General features: G+C 41.1%; 1 protein-coding gene across 4 annotated transcripts in view; it reads right to left on the bottom strand.

The window, feature by feature from the left end:
- Positions 1 to 27215, bottom strand: part of ADAMTS12 (ADAM metallopeptidase with thrombospondin type 1 motif 12) — a 331317-nt gene that overhangs the window by 142483 nt on the left and 161619 nt on the right. The gene's annotated exons all lie outside the window — the stretch shown is intronic.

Here is a 27215-nt window from a genome sequence, read left to right as displayed (position 1 = left end):
GAAGAAGAGATCAATTTAAATGATTATGACCAAGATAACTGGAATTCACATCTTTTTCTTAAAGTTTATTTATTTTGAGAGAAAGAGAGACATCAGCAAGGGAGGAGCAGAGAGAGAGGGACAGAGGATCAGAAGTGGGCTCTGTACTGACAGCAGAGAGCCCAACGTGGGGCTAAGACTCACAAATTGCCAAGATCATGACCTCAGCCAAAGTTGGATGCTTAAATGATTGAGCCACCCAGGTACCCCTGAAACTTGCATCTTATAGAGAGGTTCAAAGGTGCTTCTCTGAAATAATTATTACCTATTTCATTAAATAGACTCCTCACTATTAAAAAGATGTTATAATAAAAAATAAGAACTTTTTCTTCTTCTCTTCCTCCTCTAAATATTTCAGTGCCTACTACGTGCAAGGCAGTGTCCTGGGTTTTAAAACACCAAGTTGTTTATCCTCATGAAGGTTTGAGGGACGTGCTTCTATCTTTGTTTTGCAAATGTGGGAATTAATGTTCAAAATGACTGGTTCAATAATTTCCCCGAAGTCACATAGTCTATAAAGTCTGGAAGATCCAGGGTTTTCTATGCCTAAAATCATGTACGTTTCATATACACCACACTGTCTCCTGCAGAGTAAACATGCATACAACAGGAGAACATGAAAGCTGGAAAAGCTGTATATACTTCAAGAAGGTATAAAGATAGAGTTGATTACCCTGGTTTGCTATGTAGCCCTTCTGGGTTCCTCAGTTTCACTATCTGTGTGAAGTTAGAACATATCCAGTAATATTCACCAAAAAAATGTGACATAATTGTAGGTCCAAATAATTTCAAATTCACTTCTTGTCAGCTTCACTTGAAAATAATAAAGCTGTACTAGGTATAGCACTTTTGGAAAATAACCCAGGATTGTGTTAGCCTTGAAGGGAAGTCTTGTGAAGATTTGCGGACAAGGAGATGGTTGACCTCTCATCTGCCTGTGGTAGAACAAGTTTCTATTTTCCTTCTCCACCTACTTTGCACGGATGAGTATGTCTTCCCTAAGAAACCTCTAGAGATGTTATCAATGGGTTCTGACTCTGCATCCTTACCTACCCCCCTGTCTGTCACCCTCTTTTTGAGGATGGGAACATTTCAAACTATGTTTCCAAATCTCTCTGTACAAGCCAAGGAGCAAGCCATACTCGAGTCCACGTGGGATCTGTGTTCTAGAAGGGGCGTTAGCAGACCAGGCCAAGTAGAGGAATCCTATCAATCCAGTTAGGTGTGATCTCCTTCTCTGAATCCCTCTTGTCCTTGCCACGTGGGGTGGGGAATCTCCTCCAAGCTGCAAGGATGACCAGTGCTCCCCATGACCTTATATATCTGGGTGAGCAGCTATAAGCATCTTCACCCAGTGCCCTAACAAAGCTTGTAGTCCTTGGTGCCCCCTCCTCACTTGGTCCTGTAGGCTCATCACCCACCCCCTCAGTGGGGGTCCTCTTGCAGAGGCTTCCGCTGGCACGAAGTGTGCATTGTGCAGCCCAGTCATTAAAGCAGGACCCCTTGCTCCAGGCTGTGGCTATGGACACCCCTCCTCTCAGGCCGCAGGTACCTAAGGTCAGGACCTGGCAGGAGGCTGCCACCCATAAGACGCTGGTAGGATAAAGGTGATTTCTCTGCTTCTCCCAGTCCTTGCTTTTCTTGTGTCTCTGCCTTTACTCCCCCTCCTCCACCTTTTATCTCCTCAGTGTTGAGCAAAAGAGTTTAAAGGGAGAAAAAAAGGATACCTTTAAAGCCCATGAAGTTATTTTCAAATTTTCCAGCAAATAGTCTGGTGAGTTCTCAGTAAACGGGCATGTAGGAAGAAACGTGGAAATGAGAGATGCAGGCTGGTAAAGATGTGTATCGATTTAACGTTTTCAACAAGACCTACACTGAGCACTTGCTAAAGGGCAGATCCTGCGCTAATGAAAATGTCTTCAGGTTTCACGTATTCCCCAAGGAGAGAGATATCTGTACTCATAAACAGTGCCAGAAGCTTTGCAGAAGTGGTAGTGGTGGGATTCCACCTGGACCCTGACGGGACCAAGCTGGGAGAGGATCGTATACACCCAGGCCGACTCTGTCCTCATGAAGTCATCCCAGACTTAACAGAAAAATTGCTTCTGCTCAAGAATTTCAGACTGTACAAGAAGCCAGCCGTACCCACTTCTCTTCAAGGCCTGGTGACAAAGCCAGACAGTTCTGTAGTGGCAGGTGAGGTGCCAACAATTCTGGGAGGCTCCTGACCTTGCCACCCGCCCCCCCCACACACACACACATAGTCAGCTCAGGATGCCATAACAAAATACCAGGGCTTGAAGGACAGAAATGTGTCTTCTTCCAGTCCCGGAAACTGGAAGTCCAAGATCAGGATGCCGGCAAGGGCAGGCTCTGGTGAGAGCTCTCTTTCTGGCTTGCAGATGGCTACCTTCCCACTATCGGCTCACATGGTTTTTCCTCAGTGTGTGCGTGTGGACAGATTTTGTTCTCACCCTCTTCTTATCAGGCCACCAATCGTGTTGAACTAGGACCCCACCCTTATGACTCCATTTAACCTTAGTAACCTCCTAAAAGCCCTGTGTCTGAATACAGTCACACCGGGTGGGGGGTGGGGGATTAGGGCTTCAACATGGGAAATCTGGGAGGACACAATTCCGTCCATACCCCACACAGACTTTGTTCAGAGGTCTCTCTTTTGGGCAGGCCTCTAACAGAACTTCCACAGTGCTGTAGCTTCCTGCTCCTCGAGGGGCTGTCCAATGTTTTTCTTCTGACAAAATTCTTTAATAAAACTTATAAAAATGAATATTTAAGAATTCTCTTACCTCGCATTGTTTTCCTTTTCCACCCCCAAAGAAAATACAAAATTATCAACACCCACACACATATACCCTCCAAACTATAGTGACATTCTCTACACAGGACTACATTAGAGTTTAAATTGGTGAAAAATCAAGAAAATTCCAAGAAGTGATTGCAGGGATGATTTTTTTTTCTTCAAAAAACAGCTGACAGAAAGTAAAGCAATTTAAGTAAAATTATTTTCCAAGGTTGTCAGAGGTTCTTGAAGTTCACATTTCAACTACAGGAAGAGAAGCTCGCATCAGAGCCTGGCCTTGCTGGCTTTGTAAAGGGCCAGAAGGGCATCTCCTTTCGCTTTATGACCAGTGCCTAATACCATGCCTGGCAAACAGTGGCGCTCAATAAATGTTTGATGTATGGGTGAAGGAAAAACTGAAGATGATCAGAAACAACTTATGAATCACAAATACTGAAGAATTGCAAGAGTTGTCTACTTTTCCCTATTGGATGGCTTGTGTCAATTAAAGCATGTTCCACACTGAGACTGTGAAGTGTCTGTTTGAAGGGGAGAAATCTAGCCAAATGGGCAGTTTTGGGAAGGACAATATCCAGTCCTGACCCAGGACTGACTTTCCCAAACCAGAAGCCAAGGAAATGCAGATATCTGTAGTGTCTGCTGAGGGGTGCAGGACACCCTGTGCACTAACAGAACAGAGGGCCTAGAGATCTCTGGGGAATACAAATAACTGACTTCTTTTTCCCTTCCCCAAACCCCAAGTGCTTTAGGCAGCTCTTCACAAAGCTCTGTCTCATTTAGAGCTCTCTTGGGTAGCAGAGCCCATCTGTCAGACTCAGGGTCGCCAGGACATCTGCAGGTAGGTTGAACCATGGCTTGAGCAAGTTGCATGGAGAAGACTCAAGTTTTCCCAGGGAGCAAGGAAAGTGAACCCAGAGAGTGGAAGACTCAGAAAATTATAAAGTTTCTTGGACTCTAAGGGATGTTTTTTTAGCATGCCAGGAGCTTCTAGCATGGGCAATAAAGCCACGTCTTCCACTGAAGGACTTGCTCAAGGCTCTGTCTCCTATCCTGACTCAGCTCTTCCCTCACCTCAATTCTCTTCTGCTTCCCTATGCACAGATTTTTCATGGAGAAGGAGGATTTCTCCCTGGCATGAAGGATTACCTACCACAGACTGGAAACTGGATGTTAACTGCACCAACTGACAGATTTGAGGCCCAGCTTCCCCCAAGAAGATCCTCTCAAGTTAATCTTCTCCAGGTCACACCCAATAGCTTCTAGACGCCCATCTTCCTGCCATCAGCACGAGTGAGGTTCCTGAAGCACAACGACTCAGCAACAACGCAGACACGGACAGCCACCTCTGATGAAATGCCTAACAAGAGCCTGGTCTGTGATAAACACTTTTTTATTTGATAATGTACTAGTTAGTTCTCAATAACCATATGAGATAAGTCTTATTATTGTTATTTTAAAATAAGAAACATGAGATTCAGAGAAGTTATAAAATTTGTTCAAAGTCATATGGCTAATAAGCAGCAGACCAGCATTTTAGATGAGTCGGTCTGAATCTCATTCAGATTGGTGCTGTGGGGATAGCGGTAGTGTTCCTGGGAAACCCCTGCCTGGAAACTGCAATGTGTGGAGTAGAAAGGGTTAGCTCAAAACAATCATCTTAGCAGAAAAGCTGGATCAGGCACCAGCTGGCCCCAAGCTCCAAGTCCCTACGAGTCCCAAGCAACGCTTGAAGGAAATTTGTCTGGGAGAAGCTCAATAGGTAATACGTGATCTTTTGAAACTGGCTTTCTGGAGACAATGTCTCACTTCTCTTGTATAATCCAGTCACATGCTACTTAGAGAAGATGTCTTGGATCCAGAGTTGGTGCTTAGAGAAATGACACCAGGAAAAAAGAGGAACATCTTAAGTCTGATAGGACGTAGAAAGCTTTGGTTCAGGTCCACCATTGACAATTGTTTCACTCCCCATCCTGATGAGCTTGGCCAAAACCACTTCTGCATTGAGCCACTTGTAAGCCCCATGACCTTGGGCAGGTGTTCTCATCACCACCCTTACCCCATTACAGCCATGTAATGAGGAAATTGAACTGAACTCCTATGTTAAAAATGTATTTTATGGGTACCTGTCTGACTCAATCCATTGAGCATGCAACTCTTGATCTTGGGGTTGTGAGTTTAAGCTCCATGTTGGGTGTAGAAAGATTACTTAAAAAATAAAAAAATAAAAATGTATTTTAGTAATGAAACCCTTTCTTCAAACCAAAATTATGCAAAAAGCAAGGAAAAGAAACAATCCCAAAGCAGATGTGGCAGATGGTACAGAGAGGGACTCCACATGGCAGAGCTTTAAACCACCAGAAGACACCATATCTAAGGGTCTTTTCAGCCCTGGTGTTGTTTCAGTTGAACAAACACACCTTCCACTGCCCACACAACTCAGCATTTTGCTGCTATCACACATTTGCAACCAGATCCCCTTCTTGGCAGAACACTGCTGCCTTTCCCAACAGAGCTGAACATCAGTATTGGAGTTAATATCCATTAGCAACAATAGTTGAGCTGCCAAAGATGTCCATCTCTCTGGGCCAGCTTCGGGTAGATTTGAAATGTCCCAGCCAAGGAGCTCATTTTCATTAAAAAGAAGTATATCTTACTCACTGTGAACCAAAACTATTTTTGTCCTTAGGTAAGAGACTTCTCAAAACTGGCCACTGTTAAAGTGAAGACATATGTCTTTAGAGATAAACAAGTGAAGAAACATGAGTCTAAGTGTTAGTTAGTAACTAGTAGATGTCAAAAGCAAGTATTTCCCAGGGTTAGGGCTGTGGACCAAAGTATCAGTATGTGAAAAAAATGAAAAATTATATAAGCTCCCCACAGGCTGGCTGGTCCTGGCTGATAACACCCTCACTTCATTGAGAACATGTCAAAAAGGTGGGAGAAAATGAGAAATCATTTTTGAGATGAGAAATCTCCCAAAATGATAACACAATTAAATCAAGTACAGGTAAAAGGGAAGCTTTTAAATCTCTCCTGAGAGCCAATATCAGAATCAGAATTTATAAAACAATATGATCCATTATTATCTTACTTTAAATTGTTAATTTCGTTCATTGCTAACACACGATGACAAGCAATTCCACTGAATTGAGATCTAATTCCATACACTTTCTTTCCCTTCCTCATCTTCTGGCAAAAATGTGCTGATGAATTTCTCATAATGAAGACAAATGTGGAAGAGGCAGATAGGGGCAGAAGGAAGACCAAAAAACTCCCAAACTTAAGTAATCAACCAAGTAGGATAATGAGTCCCAGCAAGCTGAAACACTGATAGAACTCTAATGACGCACTTTCCTTAGCTTAGTAACTGAGGGACTTCCACACTTCCTCCAAGGCACTGTGAAAGGCTTCTTGTACATAGCCTCTACCTCCTCAGTGGTGAGCTCTCCATTTCTGAAGGTGTTCAGAAAGAGTTTATTCCTGCACAGTTACATTTTCATGTATAATGTAGAATCCACCAGCTTATAAATAACTAGCCATACGGTAATACAAGCAGGGAATTTAGTACACTGTTTCCCAAGCTTTCTTGACCTTGGGACTTGCTGCTTTCAGAGCTCTCATTAATATGTAGTGTTCCATGGCACATCACTTAGGAAATACAGCTTTTAAGGATTACTGGCTCAGGAAGGAAATCAGATTAAATGACTGCTAAAGCTTTTTCAGATTATAAGGACCTGCCATTCTAAGGTGATCTGTATGGAAATGAAGGGGAAAAACATGTCTTTTCCAGGAGCTACAGAGTGGGAATGGAAACCTAGGGTACCTGTGTCTTCAAGTACCTTATGCTTTCTTCCTAGGGTTCTCCTTGGTCTTAATGAAAGTTTATATCTTGATGGATCAGAAAGACCTATTACTTAAGTAGAAAGACTGAGAAAATGGGAGAGGCAGGAGAGGAGCCTCTTGAAGAATGGAGCTCTTTCATCTGTGGGGAGATGGGTGATGGACCAGTATGGGGCATCTTACCAATTACCTAGGGCTGATCCTAAGCTTCAGCAAGACCTTCCAAGGCTCACTCTGAAACTCCAGGCCTACCTATTCTGGCAGTACTTTGAAAGATTATCAAATGCTACAAACATAGTACATGTTCATTAAATATGATGCCAACGGCTTAACAGGATTTTCTTAATGCTCACAGGGACTTCTAGCCAACTGTTGTCACAAGAAGGAAAAATGAATCAGTCCTATCCAGATGGATCTAGGCCATTCTAAGGTGGTGGGCCACCTAAGGTGGAGACCCTCTCAGCTCAGTGTCCCTTTCTCATCTGCCTAGGTTCCTGTCCAGTTGTTTATATCAAATCCCCAAAACTATCATACAAAATACTGAACATGCATAAGGCAATTTGTGCCTGCCTTCATGATGACTGTGTCAGGCCACCAGTTGTCCCAATATTTGCTTTTCCTCTTTGATTTTTTGCTGGGCACATGCCCTCCTAGAATACAATAACGCAGCATCCCTTGCAACTAAATTCTGACCAGTGGGACCCAAGGGAAAGCACCACGTCTACCTTACGGAACTTAAAAGGAAGACCCAGGAACTTCTTTTCTACTTCTTCCTTCCTGGCCCTGAGTGTGGATGGACAAGAAAGTGGAAGCCAGACATCACAGAAGATAGAACAAGAGAGAAGACAGGCAACAGAAAGCGTCTGAGTTCCTGATGATGGTGCACTGCACCAACCTTGCACATTTTATCTCCAAATTTCACTTATGTGAGAGAGAAATAAAAGTTTACTTTTCAACTAGAATGGAAGAGGACTGTTTTGTCTGTTTTGTTCACTCTTCTGTCTAGACTAGTTCTTCGCACGCAATAGCAATATCTCAAATAAATACATCTTCTTTGGGGTTTTCTGTCACACATAAACATATAATCCTGAAGGGTATGATGACTTAACCACCCTCTCCATGTCTGTAAGTGCTATCTCTTCTTATCCATAACCCTGAGGGGGTGGCTTGCTTTCCTCTCCAAGTGGTAGCATTTGATCCGTCTCCTCAGATGGGTAAGTTGGTTGAGTGTAAATAAACAGAGGGTTCGCTTTTAATACCTCCACTGTATAAATAGCAGGAATGACTGACCACCCTAAATGGCTTCCAGAAATAGCATGATCAGACTCGTGTCCTGGGGAAAACAATGCCATGAGTCCCCTGTATGGTCTTCTTTACAGATCTGAATGTGCCAAGGTTTCGTGGAAAGAGAAAGAAGACACTATTCATGCTTGGGAACCTCAATTCTTACATGCTTTTAAATGAAACAAGAAAATTCTTGGTGACACCTACTGGGTTGACTATTAGTATTCTCCCCAGTCATCAAAGGCTGAGCATGTCTGTAGAAAGAAACCTAACAGTGAGCTACTTTTGCTGCTGCTATCCTCCTAGTCCACACATAACTGCTTGGTATTTCAAGTCACCAACTTGACTCCAGGGCATAAATAGATCTAAGCTCTTCTGTACCCCCAGAGTCCCTCAGAAAATGGATAGCCTCAGTAATAAATGTTAACTTGGCAAGACAGCAAGTAGTCAAGCTGCAAGTTAAGATCAAAGAAACCTTTGAGGACACCAATCAGAGAGCTATCTCCAGAGACCAGAGAAGCCACCTGCCCTATCTTTGAGCCGACACCAAAAGAACAATGCCACCCTGATGAGACCATTTTTTAAAAAGGTGAAAGAGACCATATTTACATATGGTCATACTGACATACATATATACGGGTATATTCTACACATACATATATAATGGGTGTGTTTACATACTATACTTAATGCTTAATTTCACACCAATACAACTTCTTCTATGCCCGTTTATTATAAGTACGATATTTATTCATATAAGTTTCTCTCCTTCTCCTAGCATATATGGCCCTCCTCTACCCAGAAGCTAGACCAAAATAGGTGCATTTCTTTACAGTTCTTCTCTGGGATATTTTTTGTTGGTTGATTGGTTTGGTTTGATTTCTAATACACCCCTTCACTGAGAATGACACTTTTTCCTAAATTTCAGCTTTATTTAGGTGCCTCCTTCTGGCTGTCCACTTTCTATGGGCTCAGAAATTTGTCCCCGGTTGCTCACAAACGGATCCTTAAAATCCAGGGTATAGAGCTCCAGGAAACTATCATCTTTGTCTCTAGCATTTGGTTAACCTCTGCTGTCTGCACTCCCGTCTTTCTCCCCCGTTCCTCCTCCTCCTCCTCCTCCTCCTCCTCCTCCTCCTCCTCCTTCTTCTTCTTCTTCTTCTTCTTCTTCTTCTTCTTCTTCTTCTTCTTCTTCTAACCTCTGAAAGCTTTGTTCATGTTCATGTCCACTCTACTATCTGTATTTAAAGAAAAGAGATTTTTTAAAGCTCTTTGTCCAGAATTTTAAAGTTCCCCATACTGTAGGGGAAGGATTTCCCCTAAGGATTTAGGGGCTAAGGATTTCTTGTCTATCATATTTTGTGTTCTTTTTCATGGTGAAATTCAGCCCCACTATATTTATGAATATAGTGTATTGAGTTTACAAAAATGTTTTTGTAAAGTAGGAAATGCTATAGGGTGTGGAGTTTCCCAATGTGTTATAAGAATCTGGTTTCCTGAATAGTCTAAAGGCACTGGAGGCACTGAATGTATCATCTTTTATTAGGCTTTAGTGACACATACACTTGACACAAGAAACAAATTACAGTCTTAGGGGACATTATATCTGCTGCAATCATGGATCACTTTACTCTTGTGACAACTGCCAAAAAGATAGATTGCAGTTTGCTTTTTTTCTAGTAAAGGTCAGGATGATATTATTATTGTTATGAACCAAAGGCAGGATTTTATCTATTCTCAAATGTAGCAAATAAATGGATTGTCTTAGCTCAAAGCTCCGTGTTTATCTTCTGCATGGGTCATCCTGCTGGCGTGGACAGCATCTCCCTGAGGGGGAATGCTTTCTTTACAAGGGAGAACTGGACCAGTGCCTCAGTCACTGTGTAACTCAGCACTCAACATTGAGCCTGGTGTCTTCTAATATGCAGTAAGTGTCTGCTGAGTGAGTATATGGATTCATTTGCTTAATATTTATTTGTGGAGCTGGGATGTTATATAGAGCATTAAACAAAACAAAAAAAGTGTTCGCATTTTAGTGAACCTAATCTGAATTTCGTTATTCATTCATTCCAACTTCTATACTTTGCTCAACATATTTACTCACTTCCAACCCCCAGTCCCCAAAGTAGAGTGCTAACAACAAATCACGCATCAAAATCAGGCAAATTTTGTTTCCTGAAGGAAATGCTATTCTGAACGAAGGTGCCCTCTTGCTCCGAAGGGACCAGGGAAACTACAAAGTAATGAGACACTCCCATTTCAGCTCTCAAATTTCTTGGAAGCTATGACAGAAAGTGGAACTTGGCGTAATTTCTTTTTCTTTAATCCACTTTATTGTAATAGTTTTCTATGTTATTTTTATAGTTAGAAAAATAAACTTTAAAAACTGTGAAGACCCTTGGGGCACCTGGGTGGCTCAGTCGGTTGAGCGTCCGACTTCAACTCAGGTCATGATCTTGCAGTCTGCGAGTTCCAGCCCTGTGTTGGGCTCTGTGCTGACAGCTCAGAGCCTGGAGCCTGCTTCGGATTCTGCGTCTCCCTCTCTCTCTGCCCCTCCCCCGCTCATGCTCTGTCTCTCTCTCTGTCAAAAATAAACATTAAAAAATTTTTTTTAAATGTGAAGACGCTTTACTTTGATTTTCTTCACATTTATAATTTAATAGCAGCATTTTTTCTGAATTATTTATCCAATTCTCTTGTTAATGTTTGCCCTTTTAACTAACCAGAAGCTATTCTCCCCAATCATTTAAAATGCCTCTCTAGCAACAGCAATCACACAGTAACCTATGTAATTATTGAGAAATATAAATCTACCCAATTTGTCTATTCATTCATTTTCTGGTTCTCCAAAGAAGGGAAAATTGACTAGGGTGGGGGAAGATGCAAACTTAAGGAGGAAAAAAAAAAGGAATTATTCCCTCTAAGTTAGCAGCCATTCTTCTATGAAGGCATGTGATGGCAAAGAGCTTTGAAAATGGGAGCCAGTATTTCGTTAAGGAACTAGAGACACATGAGGTAAACAGGAAGACATTGAACTTAGCCAGATAAACACACTTCTGGGGCACTGGAAAGAACATTATGGTCCAGGGAAGCCCAGGACAATCCATAGGCCACCAGCCACATGTGGCGCCAGAGCATTTGAAATGTGCTGTTCATGTAAAACACACCCTGGATTTCAAAGAGTTAGCAAAGAAAGAAAGAAAGAAAGAGAAACAAAGAAAGAAAGAGAAAGAAAGAGAAAGAAAGAAAGAAAGAAAGAAAGAAAAAAAGAAAGAAAGAGAAAGAAAGAAAGAAAAAGAAAGAAAGAAAGAGAAAGAAAGAGAAAGAAAGAAAGAAAGAGAAAGAAAGAAAGAAAAAGAAAGAAAGAAAGAGAAAGAAAGAAAGAGAAAGAAAGAAAGAAAGAAAGAAAGAAAGAAAGAAAGAAAGAAAGAAAGAAAGAAAGAAAGAAAGAAAGAAAGAAAATATAAACTATCACATTAACAATTAACATTATACGTTGAAATGATATACTGGATATTGTGGGCTAAGAAAATTATTAAAATAAACTTCGCCTGTTTCTTTTTATGTTTTTTTCTTCTTGGCTTCTACAAAATTGAGCACGACATATGTGATGTGCATTAGATTTTTATTGCATAGAACTTCTTTAGAGCTCAAGACCCTTGGTTATTAATCCAGGGTCTCCTAATTATTTGTCTCAAGTTTACCTCACACAACTGCTTTATAGAAGGAGTACATTATAACGTGGGGGGAACATCAAGTATGATACCCTCCACATACTGGAGTCATAATAAGTGTTATTTTGTTTTCCTCTATCTTATCTGCAACTCAAGATATAATATTCATGATAGGTCAAAACCTCATTCCTCTTGTTTTCCATTAAATTTATTTAGTTTCACTGACTGGGGAGAGCCATGACTTTAACCAGCCTGGCTGCCTCATCCCTGTCCTCGCCTTATGAGACATCTTTGTTCCTCATGCACTAGAGCACAATGACAAGGAAGCAGCATTAGGAAGCAAGTGACTTTACTTATTCTTTTTTTCCGTGCTGTTTTTAGGAGAGGGAGAGAGATCAGATATTTCTGACACTTAGATTTATTCTAAAAAATGAGTTCCTGTCCATTAACAGATAACAGATAAACAAAATGCAGTGTATACATACAATGGAATGTTATTCAGCATTCTGACACCTGCTACAGCATAAAGGAGACCTGAGGACTTTACGCTAAATGAAATAAGCAGTCATCAGAGGACAAATACTGCAGGAAGCCCCGTACAGGAGGCACCTAGAGTAGTCAAATTCATACAGACAGATAACTGAATGGTGGTTGCCAAGGGCTCCCAGCGGAGGGAAAGTGTGAGGACCTATTGTCTGATTGGTATACAGTTTCAGTTTGGAAAGATGAAAATGGTTCTGGAGATGGATGGATAGTGGTGATGGTTGCCCAACAATGGGACGGTATAGTTTATTTTATATAGATTTTACCATAATTAAAAAACGAAGTAAAAAAAAAGTAACCTCCGTGGTAGATGGTGGATGTTCAAGTGAACACCGTTCCACCCAACCTCCTGCACTTTCAATGGCCACATCAACAAGTCCCAGAGTGACCTTTAGGTCCCTAAGGAGACTTCAGCAACAATCACTGTTTCACAATCACTAAAGTGTGCTTACTAAGGCATTAACATTTCAACAAGTACAGCTGTCAAAGTAAGACTTTTCTAAATAAACTTTAATATTTTAATTAGCCAGAAATTCCATTTTCCAATACAAATGAGGTTTGGCAATAATGTTAAGTTAAAAGTTTTCCCTGAAACTTTCCAGGACTCTTGACTGCAGCCTGGCTGGTCCCACCCTCCGTGATTTTTTCCCCTTGTCCTAGAGCTACAATCCACCCATCACTGCAAGACAAGCTGGTTTTGGCTGAACCTTTATGCCTCTGCCCACTTCTGCCCTCTTGAGGCTATTAAGAGATTTCTAGGCAGCTCTTTTTGGATTAATATTGTCAACCCGAGATGTGTCCTCTGTAGATGGGCTTGCTCTGTTGGACTATGTTTCAAGCATACAATTTTTCCTCTCTAATCTTCCACCTAACTCCTTGTTTACACAAGAAGGGGACTCTGTCTTACCTCTTTCTACATACACTCCTCTCTGAGATGTTGCTTTGGGCCCCCCAGCTTTGGAGATAGAAAATCTGGAATTTTCTCTTCTCAAAAATAGGGTAGTAAAATTCGATTTGTATACAGATCTTCCTTGACTTACAATGGGGTTATGTCCCAATGAACCCACCATAAGTTGAAAATATCATTAAGTTGAAAATACATTTAATACACCTTACTGAACATCATAGCTTAACCTAGCCTACCTTAAACATGCTCAGAATACTTCGACGAGCCTACAGTAAGGCCAAATCATCTAACACAACCTATTTTATAATAAAGCATTGACTATCTCATGTAATTTATTGAACGGTACTGAACGTGAAAACAGCATGGTTGTATGGGTATAGAAGGTTGTAGGTGTATTTAGGCTGTTACCCCTAGTGATGGCGTGGCTGACTGCGAGTTGTGGCTCCCTGAGCTTCACTTAGGGGTGACAAAAATGTTCTAAAGTTGACTATGGTAATGGTAGAACCACTCTGTGAATATACTAAAAGCCATTGAATTGTACACTTTAAATAAGTGAATTATATTTATTTGAATTATGTCTCAACAAAGCTGTAATTTTTTAAAAAGCCTATGTGAAGAAGATGAAAAAACAAGCTGCAGACTGGAAGAAAACATTTGTAAACCACATATCCAACAAAAGACTGGTATAAAAAATACATAAGGAATTCTCAAAACTCGATAGTAACCAAAAAATCAAATTAAAAATGAGCAAAAGTACTCTCAACAATAGCCAAATTATGGAAAGAGCCTAAATGTCCATCAACTGATGAATGGATAAAGAAATTGTGGTTTATATACACAATGGAGTACTACGTGGCAATGGGAAAGAATGAAATATGGCCCTTTGTAGCAACATGGATGGAACTGGAGAGTGTTATGCTAAGTGAAATAAGCCATACAGAGAAAGACAGACACCATATGGTTTCACTCTTATGTGGATCCTGAGAAACTTAACAGAAACCCATGGGGGAGGGGAAGGAAAAAAAAAGGGGTTAGAGTGGAAGAGCGCCAAAGCATAAGAGACTCTTAAAAACTGAGAACAAACTGAGGGTTGATGAGGGGGTGGGGAGGGAGGGGAGGGTGGGTAATGGGTATTGAGGAGGACACCTTTTGGGATGAGCACTGGGTGTTGTATGGAAACCAGTTTGACAATAAACTTCATATATTGAAAAAAAAAAAAGAATGACTAAAAATGAGCAAAAGAGTGGAGCCTGGGTCGCTCAGTCAGTTAACTATCCAACTTCGGCTCAGGTCATGATCTCATGCATGGTTCATGGATTCCAGCCCCGCGTCGGGCTCGGTGCTGACAGCTCGGAGCCTGGAGCCTGCTTAGGATTCTGTGTCTCTTCTCCCTCTGCCCCTCCCCCCACTTGTGCTCTGTTTCTCTCTCAAAAACATTAAATTTTTTTTTTTAATGAGCAAAAGACACAAACATTTCACTGATGAAGACATACAGATATCAAAAAAGCACATGAAAAGATGTCCAACATTACCTATTGGGGAGATGAAACTTAATGAGATAGCACTACAAGGAGATATCACTACATATCTATCAAGAATGCTAAAATTAGGGGCACCTGGGTGGCTCAGTCGGTTAAGCGTCCGACTTCGACTCAGGTCATGATCTCGCGGTCCGTGATTTCGAGCCCCGCGTCGGGCTCTGTGCTGACAGCTCAGAGCCTGGAGCCTGTTTCAGATTCTGTGTCTCCCTCTCTCTCTGACCCTCCCCCGTTCATGCTCTGTCTCCCTCTGTCTCAAAAATAAATAAACAGTTAAAAAAAAAAAAGAATGCTAAAATTAAAGGGACACCTGGGTGGCTCTGTCAGTTAAGCATCCAAATCTTGATCTGAGCTCAGGTCTCCATCTCAGGGTTGTGAGCTCAGGGTCCACATTAGGCTGTGCTCTGGGCATGAAGCCTACTTGATTTAAAAAAAGAATGCTAAAATTAAAAATAGTGACAGTATCACTATTGTGATATTGGATGCGGAGCAAGTAGATCACTTATGCACAACTGGTGGGGATATAAGATGGTATAGCCAGTCTAGAAAACACTTTGGCAGTTTCTTATAAAACTACACGTGCAATTACTATGTGACATAGAACTGTACTCTTGGGCATTTACCCTAGAGAAATGGGAACTTATGTTAACCCCAAACCAGTACACAATGTATAGAGCAACTTTTCTTTTTTTAAAAAAATTTTTAATGTTTTATTTTTGAGAGAAAGAGAGACAGAGCGTAAGCAGGGGAGGGGGCAGAGAGAGTGAGAGGGAAGCAGGCTCCAGGCTCCAAGCTGTCAGCACAGAGCCTGACGAGCAGCTTGAACCTACGAACTGAAAGATCATGACCTGCGAAGTCAGATGCTCAACCGACTGAGCCACCCAGGAGCCCCTAGAGCAACTTTATTTCTAACAGCCAATAACTAGACACCATCCAGCTGTTCTTCCATATGTGAAAGTTTAAATAAATTATGGTTACACACATATCCTGGAATACCACTCAGCACTGAATGTCTAGGGAATTACGCTGAGTGAAAAAAATCAATCCCAAAAGGTTACATACTGTATCATTCCACGTACAGAACATTTCAAAACAAAAAAAAAATCAGAAAATTTTAGAACTGCTTGCGGTTTGCCAGAGGTTAGGAATGAGGGATGGGGAGCATGGTGGTGAGGGAGGTGGTGTGGTTATGAAAGAGCAACATGAGAGATTCTTGTGGGGAAAGAACTATTCAGTATCCCAACAGTGTTGGTAGATGCATGAAACCACACACGTAGTAAAACTGTGTAGAACTAATATCACACATAAACACAAATACATAAGTACACGAGTACAAGAAAGTTGGGAGAATCTGAATAAGATCACTGGGTTATGTCCATGTCAATATCCTGATCATGATATTGTACTATTGTTTTGTAAGATGTTACCCTGGGGGTAAACTGGGATCTCGTCCTATTGTATCTTACAACTGTATGTGAAGCTACAATTATCTCAGTAAAAACTTCATTAAAATAAAATAAATTCTTTGTCTGAACTCATACAGTAGTAGCAAAAGCAAAAACTAATCTTCAATCTCCCAATTCCTAGTCCAGAGTCAGTGACTCGCCTCTACACCTCTGGCTCAGACAGCCCTTCTGACCTCCTGATCTGTGTTTCCTGCTTGAGTGGACTTAGCACCAGGAAGAGCAACCTCTGAGGAGTGGAGGTAGGGTAGGGGAAGCGAAAGTGTCTAACAACAACAGCATGCATGATATAATCCCAGGAATGGGAATTAGAGATAAGTGCATAAATAAATAAAAACACATAAGATAAAGTTAATCAAATACAGTTAGTCTGGGGCGCCCAGGTGGCTCAGTCATTTGAGCATCCGACTCTTGATTTCAGCTCAGGTCAATCCCAGGATCATGGGATGGAACTCTGCGTCAGGCTCCAGGCTGAGCAAGGAGCCTGCTTAAGATTCTCTATCTCTCTCCCCCTGTCCCTCTCCCCTGCTTGCACATTCCCTCTCTCTCTAAAAAAATTTTTAGGGGCACCTGGGTGGCTCAGTCTGTTAAGCATCCGACTTCGGCTCAGGTGATGACCTCCCAGTTCGTGGGGTCAAGCACTGCATCGGGCTCTGTGCTGACAGCTCAGAGCCTGGAGCCTGCTTCAGATATTGTGTTTCTCTCTCTCTGCCCCTCCCCCAGTTGCTCTCTCTCTCTCTCAAAAATAAATAAAACATTAAAAGTTTTTTTTGAATTTTTAAAAATGCAATTAGCCTATAAAAAGGCTTAGCTAGGTTGTTACCTTTTGGGGAATTTCTCCAGATTTTGCTTCCCAACATCCAACCACCCTTAGCACCCTCATCTTCTGGTGTTCCTGGAGAGGCAAGACTGTTGCTGTCTTCCAAAATCTGTTCTTCCTTCCTTCCTTCCTTCCTTCCTTCCTTCCTTCCTTCCTAGCTGGGTCTGTGGCTGCCTGGCTACTCCTTTTATTAAGTGTGACCCAGATACCACCTTAAACCTGTCAGAATAGCTAACATTAACAACTCAGGCAACAACTGATGTTGGTGAGGATGCAGAGAAAGAAGATCTCTTTTGCATTGTTGGTGGGAATACAAGCTGGTGCAGCCACTCTGGAAAACAGTATGGAAGTTCCTCAAAAAACTAAAAATAGAACTACCCTACGACCCAGCAATTGCACTACTAGGCATTTATCCAAGGGATACAGGTGTGCTGTTTCAAAGGGACACACGCACCCCCATGTTTATAGCAGCACTACCTACAATAGCCAAAGTATGGAAAGAGCCCAAATGTCCATCGATGGATGAATGGATAAAGAAGATGTGGTATATATATATACAATGGAGTATTACTTGGCAATCAAAAAGAATGAAATCTTGCCATTCGCAACTACGTGGATGGAACTGGAGGGTATTGTGCTAAGTGAAATTAGTCAGTCAGGGAAAGACAAATATCATATGACTTCACTCATATGAGGACTTTAAGAGACAAAACAGATGAACATAAGGGAAGAGAAGCAAAAATAATATAAAAACAGAGAGGGGGACACAAGAGAAGAGACTCTTAAGTATAAAGAATAAGCAGAAGGTTGCTGGAGGGGTTGTGTGAGGGGGGTGGGCTAAATGGGTAAGGGGCATTAAAGAATCTACTCCTGAAATCATAGTTTCACTATATGCTAACTAATTTGGATGTAAATGTTAAAAAATAAAATTATAAATAAATAAATTAAATAAACGTTAAAAAATTTAAAAAAAAAGTATGACCCAATGAGCTCTATCTGCATGCATTGTGGACCATACAGACCATTGTCTATTTCTTTCTTTTGAGCTTTCTTGGAAACTCAAAAGGGAATAGCATTGACGACCACCCCACCTGTCCCAGCACATCCCCTAGGAGCAGATCTGGGTCAGTAAGAAGTTATCCAAATGTGGACGTCTAGAATTACTAAGAAGCTCTCCTCGTATTTTATATGTTTAAAATATAAAGTAAGATTAAACAAAATTAAGAAGGTCATCCAGGCCATGGCAAAGGTGCTCTGTGATTGCCATAAAAAGTGGGAGCAAGCCCCAAGACTTGACCTTCCAAATAACCACTCTCAGAGTCGGCAGTCAGGGCAGGGACTCTAGTGTTCCAAATCCTTTACCAACTGGAGACTTAATTTGTGGGGATAAAATTTGAAGATACACAACACCTAACCATGGGCACAATACCTTCTGTCTGAAGCCATTTGAAATGAACATGGAAAATCTCCCAAATCCACAAAGCCCCCAAATCCCTATCACTTTTCTTTTTCGAGTTTCCCGTCAATGTCAACTTAAAGGATAGTGACAGCCACCAATGACAACATTTCAAGGATTTTTGTAGTGCATGCAATGGATCAAATGGATTTTCTGGGCATTCACAGATGGCTAAAAACAGATTAAAGTCTCCCATAACCTATCCCACAGAAAAAGTGTTATTAATGCTACGCTAAATGACTTTGTTCATAGAATCTTCATGAGCACAAAGTTCAACCTGATACATAACTAGGACTGCATTCTCCCCTTCTGCACTCCAAATAATAAAGACATTGATAGTAATTATAGTAATTATTTACAGTAATTATTTATAGTAATTATAAACAGCAACTTCCAGCATTTGTTCTAGAATCAGCCCTGCTTCATACAGGATACTCTCTTTTGCTACAATATAGCATGGCATTGATGATGATCATGAGTCTGTGAAGATCAATATATGCCTTCTCAATCACCACAGAAATCCTTGTGCCCATCTGAGTTCCCCTACTGAATCATCTTCTGCGTTTTTAAATGCTGAGGATACACGGTGGCACAGATAAGAGTGTAAGTCAAACAGATGGTGCAGTTTGCCTGAACGCTTCATCAGCTAACGTGCTGTACAAAATAGAGCTTCATGTGAACTTACCAACACAAAAGCAGTGCTAGAAGTGCCTGTGAGTGGTGAATGGCACTGAGTCTATTTTTCACCTCAGTCCCCTCAAACCTTCCTAGGTGAGAGTTGTTTGCTTTTACGAACCCACTATGCATTTCTATTGAGATCACAGAGTGTCCCTAGTTGCTTTTCATGGTACTGTTGCGATTTGGAGGGGCTGGTGGTTTTGATGTTGGTTCAGTGGAATCAATGAGCTGAAACCTGCAGTTTTGCAATGATGTTGGCAAATGACTTAAGTTTTCTACCTGTAAAGAAGGCTAACAGCACGATCTACTTCAGGGCTATGTCCAGCACAGAGCCTGATATCTAATAGATGATAGAGACGAAACTGGTAACTCCTCCTTCCCTGAATTCAAGAACTTCGCTCCTTTTGAAACTACCCAATATCTCTTTTCTCCTGCCGACGTAATTTCCCAGCCCATCCCCTTATGCTCTCAGAACTCCATCCCCACCAGCCTCACTCTGATTCTCGAATACATCCTGCTCTGTCTCACCTTAGGGTCTCTACATTTATACGGTGTTTGTTCTACCTCACACTCTCTTTCTTTCCTTCTTCATCTCACTGACTCCAGTCTTTCTTCAGCTCTCAGCTCAAACGTCTCTCCTCATGGGCCCTTACCCAACTTCCCTAACTGAAATAACCCCCACACCCCCATAAAGGTGCTCACGTGCCACAAGTTACTCCCTTTTCAAGCACTTAACACACTTGTAATTTTACATTTATTTGAGTGTTTTTACATCTCCACCATTAGACTATAGGTGCTCTGAAAGCAAAAACTACATTTGAAGGCAAGGACTGCACCTTTTTTTTTGGAGGGGGGGCTTATTTAACTTTTCATGTTTTGCATCAAAACATCTGCAAAAATAGTATTGAGAGGTACTGTATACGCTTCACCCAGCTTCCCCATATGTTAATATCTTATCTGAGTATAATATAACTGTCAAAGCCAGGAAATTAATACCGTTACCTAATCCACAGACACTATAAAATTTGGCAAGGTCCAGTGGATGTTCTTCATCTATTGTAGGCTCTGATACAGAATCCCACGTTACACCGAGCTGCCGTGCTTCCTTAGTGTCCTCCAATCTCACAGAGCAATTCAGGTCTGTCTTTCATGATGGTGGCACTTTCAGACAGACCCAGTCAGTTATTCTGGTTTCTTTAGGAGTAAATCAGAGTATGTTTTTTTTGGCAAAAATATCACAGACATGATACCATGCCTTTCCAGTGCATCATATCATATCAAGAGATACATGATATCCATATATCTCATTATTGATGATGCTAACTTCTATCACTCGATTAGGACGTTATCTGCCAGTTTTCTCTACTGTAAAGTTACTATTCGTCCTTTCACCACTATTTTTTCTATTATTTATTTATAACAGTAAGGGCTTATGAATATTTGTTTTGTTCTATAGATTCATTATATAACTTAATATTATCATCATTTGTTTTATTGTTTAAATTGTCCCAGCTTTGGGCATTTATTGTTTAAATTGTCCCAGCTTTGGGGTTCCTTCAAGTTGGCTCTGCGTACTTCCAATATGTCCAACATTTTAAATGGTTCCTTGAGCACCCTAAACACTCCCAGTTCATCTTGTATTTTCTCTGCCCTAGAGATAGAATCAATCACTTTATCAACAAACCCAGGTTCCTTTTATTGGAGAATGGTATTAGAAACCACGATCTGGATGCTAGGTGTACTTGTTCTCACTGGAATGTCACATGCTTTCCCGGCAGACAGAGCTGGGAAATAAATGTATGCACACATATGTATACACATATTTATACCAACATCTGTATCTATGTGCCTATTAATCAATCTAACCATCCACCTATCTGTCTATCTCTTAAAAACCATGAATTCATACTAATGCCTCTGGGTATCCAACATCAAAGAATTTACCTTAGCCTTCTTTCTTTTTCTTTATAGCTTCCTTTTCAGGTTTCTTCATTGAGAAACCTGGTTCTTATTATCCACAATAAACTTAGTAATTTCTCAGTCTCCCCAAGAATGTAGTTTCAGAACTGCTAACTTGTAACGCTGTGAAAAACAAGTTTACTAACTAGAGTACTGTATTTCTCTATTTTTTTTTTGGTCGTTAGCCTTAAAACGGTCAAAACACTGTTTTCTTGTATTAGGTTAGCTCTTTTCTTCCGCACCCACGTCACTGTAGTTCTGGTGTTCATTTATAATACAGTTAAGTTCATTTGCCACTGTTTGTATTGTATTTTGGTTCCCCCCCCCCACATCCCAGTTGATTACAGTTCTTTATTTTTTTGAAAATGTAAAATATAATCATGACTTTAAAAGTCAGACTATCTATACAAAATGGCATTCCTAGAGGAGAAAGTAAAAGGGCCTTCAGGGTCACATCACCAACAGCGTAGACAGGATGAGATCAAAACTTGGGGCCATAAAGGGAATCAATCTACCATAAAAATAATATATAAAAATAAACAAAACAAATATTGTTTGAAAAAATGTAATAAAAAGAGCAATCCATACAAACCATTCATCCTGTATTCTAACCCTAACCATATGACACTAGAAAAGTCTCTTAAACTCTCTGAGGCTAATTCTTCATCTCTGAAATGGGAATAAAATTGTGTGCTTGTCACTTCCCAGGGTTATTATAGTACTGCAAAGATGTAACAGGTATGACCATTCTGCCATCCTATGAAAAATTCTGTGTACATATTAGGAATTAGTAACTAATATTACTTCAGAAGTCTTCTTAAAGATTTGCATTTTAAAAAAACATGAAATTTCTGGAGGCTCACGCAGCCTGCTAAATCACCGGTCAGATCAAGCTTCTGCTTCTTCACTCAGGTCTACACCCCAACCATCATCATAAAGAGAACCAGAGAATTTGCACATAGAAATTATCTTGATTCTAGTTTCTGTTATTGGAGCATATAGCCAAGGAGCTGAAGCTATCTGTTGGATCCCACCACAAAACATTCCAGGGGCTCACCACCTCCCTTTTCCAACCCAACTGCTAAGTCTCCCTCCTCCCTTTGATATAAACATTTATTAAGCATCTACTATGAGCTAATCACTGTACTAGATGTTGAGAAACAGCAGTGTGCAATAATGACATGGTCCCTGGCCTCATGGAGCTTGGAATTGAATAGTGAAGAATCACCACAAACAAGTGAAGACAGTGAACTGTCTTCCAAAGCCAGAGGTTGTGATGTACCAGGAAACACATAGATAGACTGCTGGGATAAGTGAGGCAGGGGAAGAGTGTATTCCAGCTAGACTGATAAGGAAAATACACCTCAAGGGAGGGACATCTAAGCTGAGATTCAGATGGTGAGGAGCCCATGTGCAGACACAGAGAAAGAATATTCCAGACAAAAAACAGCCAGTGTGAATTCCCATGACAAGAGCAAGTCTAGAGGGGTACTAGAAACTATCAGAAATATTGAGTGGGACACAGTCTGACTTGTCCTACTCAAATTATTCCCAGCATTCTGAACCTTGCCCCACTTCTACACTCACCCCACCCTCCCCATCCAAATTAACGTGGAACTTTCCAAGGCATATGGTTACCGATCTCAGCTGGGGGTGACAACCATTGGTAACCTGGCCCCATGGTTAGATATCATATAATTTTTACAGCTGACTTACTGTTTTGCTTTCTTTTCAATTATTATTTTGAAACACACATGACATACTTTGGATCCACAAGCGGCTCAGGAAATTCTAAATTAAAGCCCTTGCGGGGCTGCAGCTGGTGTGGCCAGGCCTCCAGGATCTGGGGTCCACGCTACACAAACAGATTTTGGCGCCCTTCTGAACACAATGCATGGTCCAAGCACCACTCCCCATCACTGCGCCCTGAAAGAGGAGTATTTCAACAGACACACAAGCAACATCTTGCCACAGAAGCAAAATGTGAAACGAATGCCACAAGTGAACATCACCATCGCCTCCCTCACTGCTTTTGAGTCTCCTCTCTGAAAATGTCTACAGAGTGAGAATTGCAGTATTAGTATCTTTTCAATTACTACTTAAATACAGAGGATACAAAGAGCCCTGGAGAGACTGAGGGCCCTGAGGACACCAGCAGAACAGAGAGGAGTATCTGGATCTTCATTTTGAGCACAGAATGACGTCTATGTGCAATGAGCTTCAAAACCAAAGTAGCACCACTTCTTAGTAACTCCCGAGGGACTGTAATTTACTTTTCTCTGCCTTAGTTTCCTCATCTGTAAACTGAGAACATATGGGAATTTATCTGATGGAATTTTACAAGCATTAAAGGAGTTGACGCATAAAACACCTATTACCGTAGCTGACACACTGTAAAAAAATGTAATAAGTGTTAACTCTTACTATTAGTGATTGATTCAATTAAATAAAAACTGGCTGGAAAACCTAGAGTCACTGTCAAATAATAGCAAAGGTAGCCCAGGGCTGTGGATGGTAAGGGAAGGTCTCAGCATATCCCCCAAATGCTGAGAGAAACCCAGAGAGTTAAGCTTGCAAATTCTCTTCAAAGGTAGGCTTCAAATATAGACAAGGGCAAACGGGGATGGAAAGGAACCGCATAGAGAAGGGAAAGCAGGTTGTGAAAACAAAGTTGCGAAATCCTCATCTTTGTTTTGGATTTGCTTCTTGGTGGAGGGGGTGGGTGGGTGAGTTTGCAGCACTAAGCTACATGGAGTCAGTTGGGTGTGAATGCGAGTGAAGTTACCACAGGCTTTAGGGGTGCCAGAGGTGGAGAAGAGAGTGAATGAGGCTTGAGAAGGTAAAGGACAGAGACGGGGCCAAGTCTAAGATCAGTGAAGTGCAGGAGAAGCTATGATAATTCACATAATAAACTGGCAGAGATGAACCAGTTTGGCCTCTCAACTCAAACCCTATTCCTCTTGAGCCTACTGAGGGTCCCTCTTGTACAAAGAGATGGGTCCAGTTGAGATAAGCCAATATAATGTCCTCCTGCTGGACGCTAGGGTTTCGGCTCACTCAACCCAACATCTGGCCTTGGGGCTGCAGAGTTTCCTGGGGACCACTGGCTGGATCGTGGCCTGGACCCAACAGCAATTCAGGTCATGGCAGAACATAGGGATCTGGCTAGACTTCATGCAGCCTGGCCTCATTTTAAAGTACCTTTGGGATCGGGGCGCCTGGGTGGCTCAGTCGGTTAAGCGTCCGACTTCGGCTCAGGTCATGATCTCACTGCTTGTGAGTTCGAGCCCCACGTCAGGCTCTGTGCTGACAGCTTACAGCCTGGCGCCTCTTCAGATTCTGTGTCTTTCTCTCTCTCTCTGCCCATCCCCCGCTCACACTCTGTCTCTCTGTCTCAAAAATAAATAAACATTAAAAAACAATAATAATAAAATAATAAAACACCTTTGGGATCTTGATTTTAAACAAATGCTAGTCAAATACCCCAAATTCCACACTGGATTTGTAAATGTGGAAGGCCTGTAATCTGGGGTCTTAACGCTCTGAATTGATGTTTCTGAAACTAAGGAGATGCTTCCCACTCAGTTCTTAGAGTTTCATTCATAGTGTGCGACGCAACAAAGGGAAAAATCAGTATTACCAAAAGGGCCAATCAGGGAGCTATAAACTCCTCAGCACATAACTGTTTTATCAAGATGGATTGTATATGGATGTGTCCAGTCAGCAGCAACAGTGACTGCTATTAGCTCACTGCTGTGGAAATCAAATTCTAGGGAAGCCAAACAAAACAAAGTAAACAGAAGCCACCAACATACAAAATAATGTCCTTATTAGTTCTTACAAAGAGCTTTTTGAAAGCACAGACTTGAAGCTAGGACATCTTTTTCTTATTAATTTTAAAGCACTTTTGATCTTCAAAACTACAAAAGGGCATCCGAAACTGGAAGTTGAAAATGGACCCAGTAGGGGACTTTGATCTATAAATATATGTATAAATTATATAGTTCCGTTGGTTGGTTTGAATATGTATCTGTGTTTGTGTCTCCACTTGTGACCCCGTTATGGAGCTGAAGCTGCAAGTTCCTGGTATGTGTAAATGTAAAATAGATGTATGCAGCTATAGTCGGGGGTCTTACTGTATTCACGGACTTTGCTTACATGTTATGGTGCTCCTCTATAACAGATGGCTCTTAAACATTACCTCCCAGTTGTCACTCTGAAATAGAAATTAGTTACTTTACTTAAAAGTTATAAATGAGTGGCTGAGATACACTGAGAACAACAGTGTCAAACAAGTATGTGTATAAAAATTGTGTGTGCACGTGTGTGTGTGTGTGTGTGTGTGTGTGTGCAAAGTCATGGGATGTGTTTTAGTTTGTCCACGAAAAAAGAAAGTATCTCAGTGTTACAGTAAACTACCTGGCTATACTAGAATGTGAGAAAAAAAAAAAAAGATCAACAAAAGCCAGAACCTGAATGGGAACAGGATGTAGTGGGTTCAATGAAAAGACAATTTTATTTGCCTTAGTTTATGAACCTGCAAATTTAAGGCTGAAAAGAAGAAATCTGTTAAATGCTGACAGAGCTGGCTGTATTTTCATTACCAAAAATACTGAGGCATTCTCTACTTTCAAATATTACATTAATGCAAAATTAGAGTGTGATTTTCTTTCCATGAAAATGATAAACTGGCCTTGGAGTATTCAGTCTGCTCTTAACAATAGGTTGTTCTTTATCTTCTCTGTCATTTGTCCAGAGAGCAAGGTCTTGCTTCTCCCCAGAATACTTTTTGTGTTGTGTGCTGACTTTGTATGTCGTTGATTAAAAAATAAAGAAGAACAGGGGCACCCGAGTGGCTCAGTCAGTTGGGCATCTGACTCTTGATTTTGGCCCAGGTCATGTACTTACAGTTTGTGAGTTCGAACCCCACATCAGGCTCTGTGCTGACATGTGGAGCCTGTGTGGGATTCTCTCTCTCCCTCTCTCTCTGCCCCTCCCCTGCTTGCACACATGCACTCTCTCTCTCTCAAAATAAATGAAAACATCAAAAAAAATTTAAATAAGAACAGAGAGCTGAGTGGATGGAAGTTCCTTATATTATTCTTGACATATTTATTTCTGAATATTGGATTACCACTCTGGTAAACAGGTGATGAAGCAAAGCCATTTATTGTTGTTCGGCACTTAAGCTTCAGTTTGAATAAGTACCGGCTCTTCTTTGATAGCTCTGTTTAATATCGCCTTTTCAAACTACAATCCTAAATTCAGAAAGAAAAATAAAAGGTATTTCCAAAGTATTTTTGAGAGTCAAATCATCTTTGGTATTTACTATATCACAAAAATGCCCACAACCCACTTTTTCACTTTGACCCCAATGCCATATAACCCTCTGTTGGCAAGACAGTTATTTGCATAAGATTCATTAAAAAGCTGTCATTTTCTGGGGCACCTGGGTGGTTCAGTCAGTTAAGCATTCAACTTTGGCTCAGGTCATGATGTCACGGTTTGTGGGTTTGAGCCCTGTGCCAGGTCTGTGCTGACAGTTTGGAGCCTGGAGCCTGTGTTGGATTCTGTGTCTTCCTCTGTCTCTCTGTCTCTCTATCTCTCTGTCTCTCTCTTAAAAAGAAATAAAAACTTTTTTAAAATCTGTATTTTTCTTTTACACAAACATAATTGAGCACATTAATTGATTACTAAGCTTGGGCCACACCTGGAGTGTCATACCTGAGTTAAATCTCATTTCATCTTGGTATGACAAGCCCTCTTTAAGCAACAAAGTTTGGGCTTCATATGCGGAACTAGTATCTACAAAACCATCCTTGGAAAATGGCGTGTATCTGTTCTGGGGCTTACAGGGTTCCAGGCTTAACAGGCAGTAAGGAGGATCACTATCTGCAGTCTTGAAAGTTTAGCAACTTGGGAGCATCTTGAGAACAGAAGATTTCATATGCAGTTGTAGGCACTATGGGTGAGACCTGGGAAGAAATGAATTTCTTAATTTTGTTTCTCTAGCTTTGGAATAAATATGCTTATAAGAAGGATTAAAACAAACACTTGGGGTGGTGATCCTTGGAATAACAGAAGTTACTGAGATGCAATCCCAGATTGTTTTTACAAACTTCCCAGACCAAAGCTATTTATTTCTCTGGCTTCTGTAGCTGCCTAGCTTCTCGTGGCTGTAGATTTGTTGGCC

The sequence above is a fragment of the Felis catus genome, chromosome A1 (genome assembly GCF_018350175.1).
Source record: "Felis catus isolate Fca126 chromosome A1, F.catus_Fca126_mat1.0, whole genome shotgun sequence".
NCBI classification, from domain to species: domain Eukaryota; kingdom Metazoa; phylum Chordata; class Mammalia; order Carnivora; family Felidae; genus Felis; species Felis catus.
Note: the sequence above shows the minus strand (reverse complement) of the source record. Positions and strands in the feature narration are given on the sequence as shown.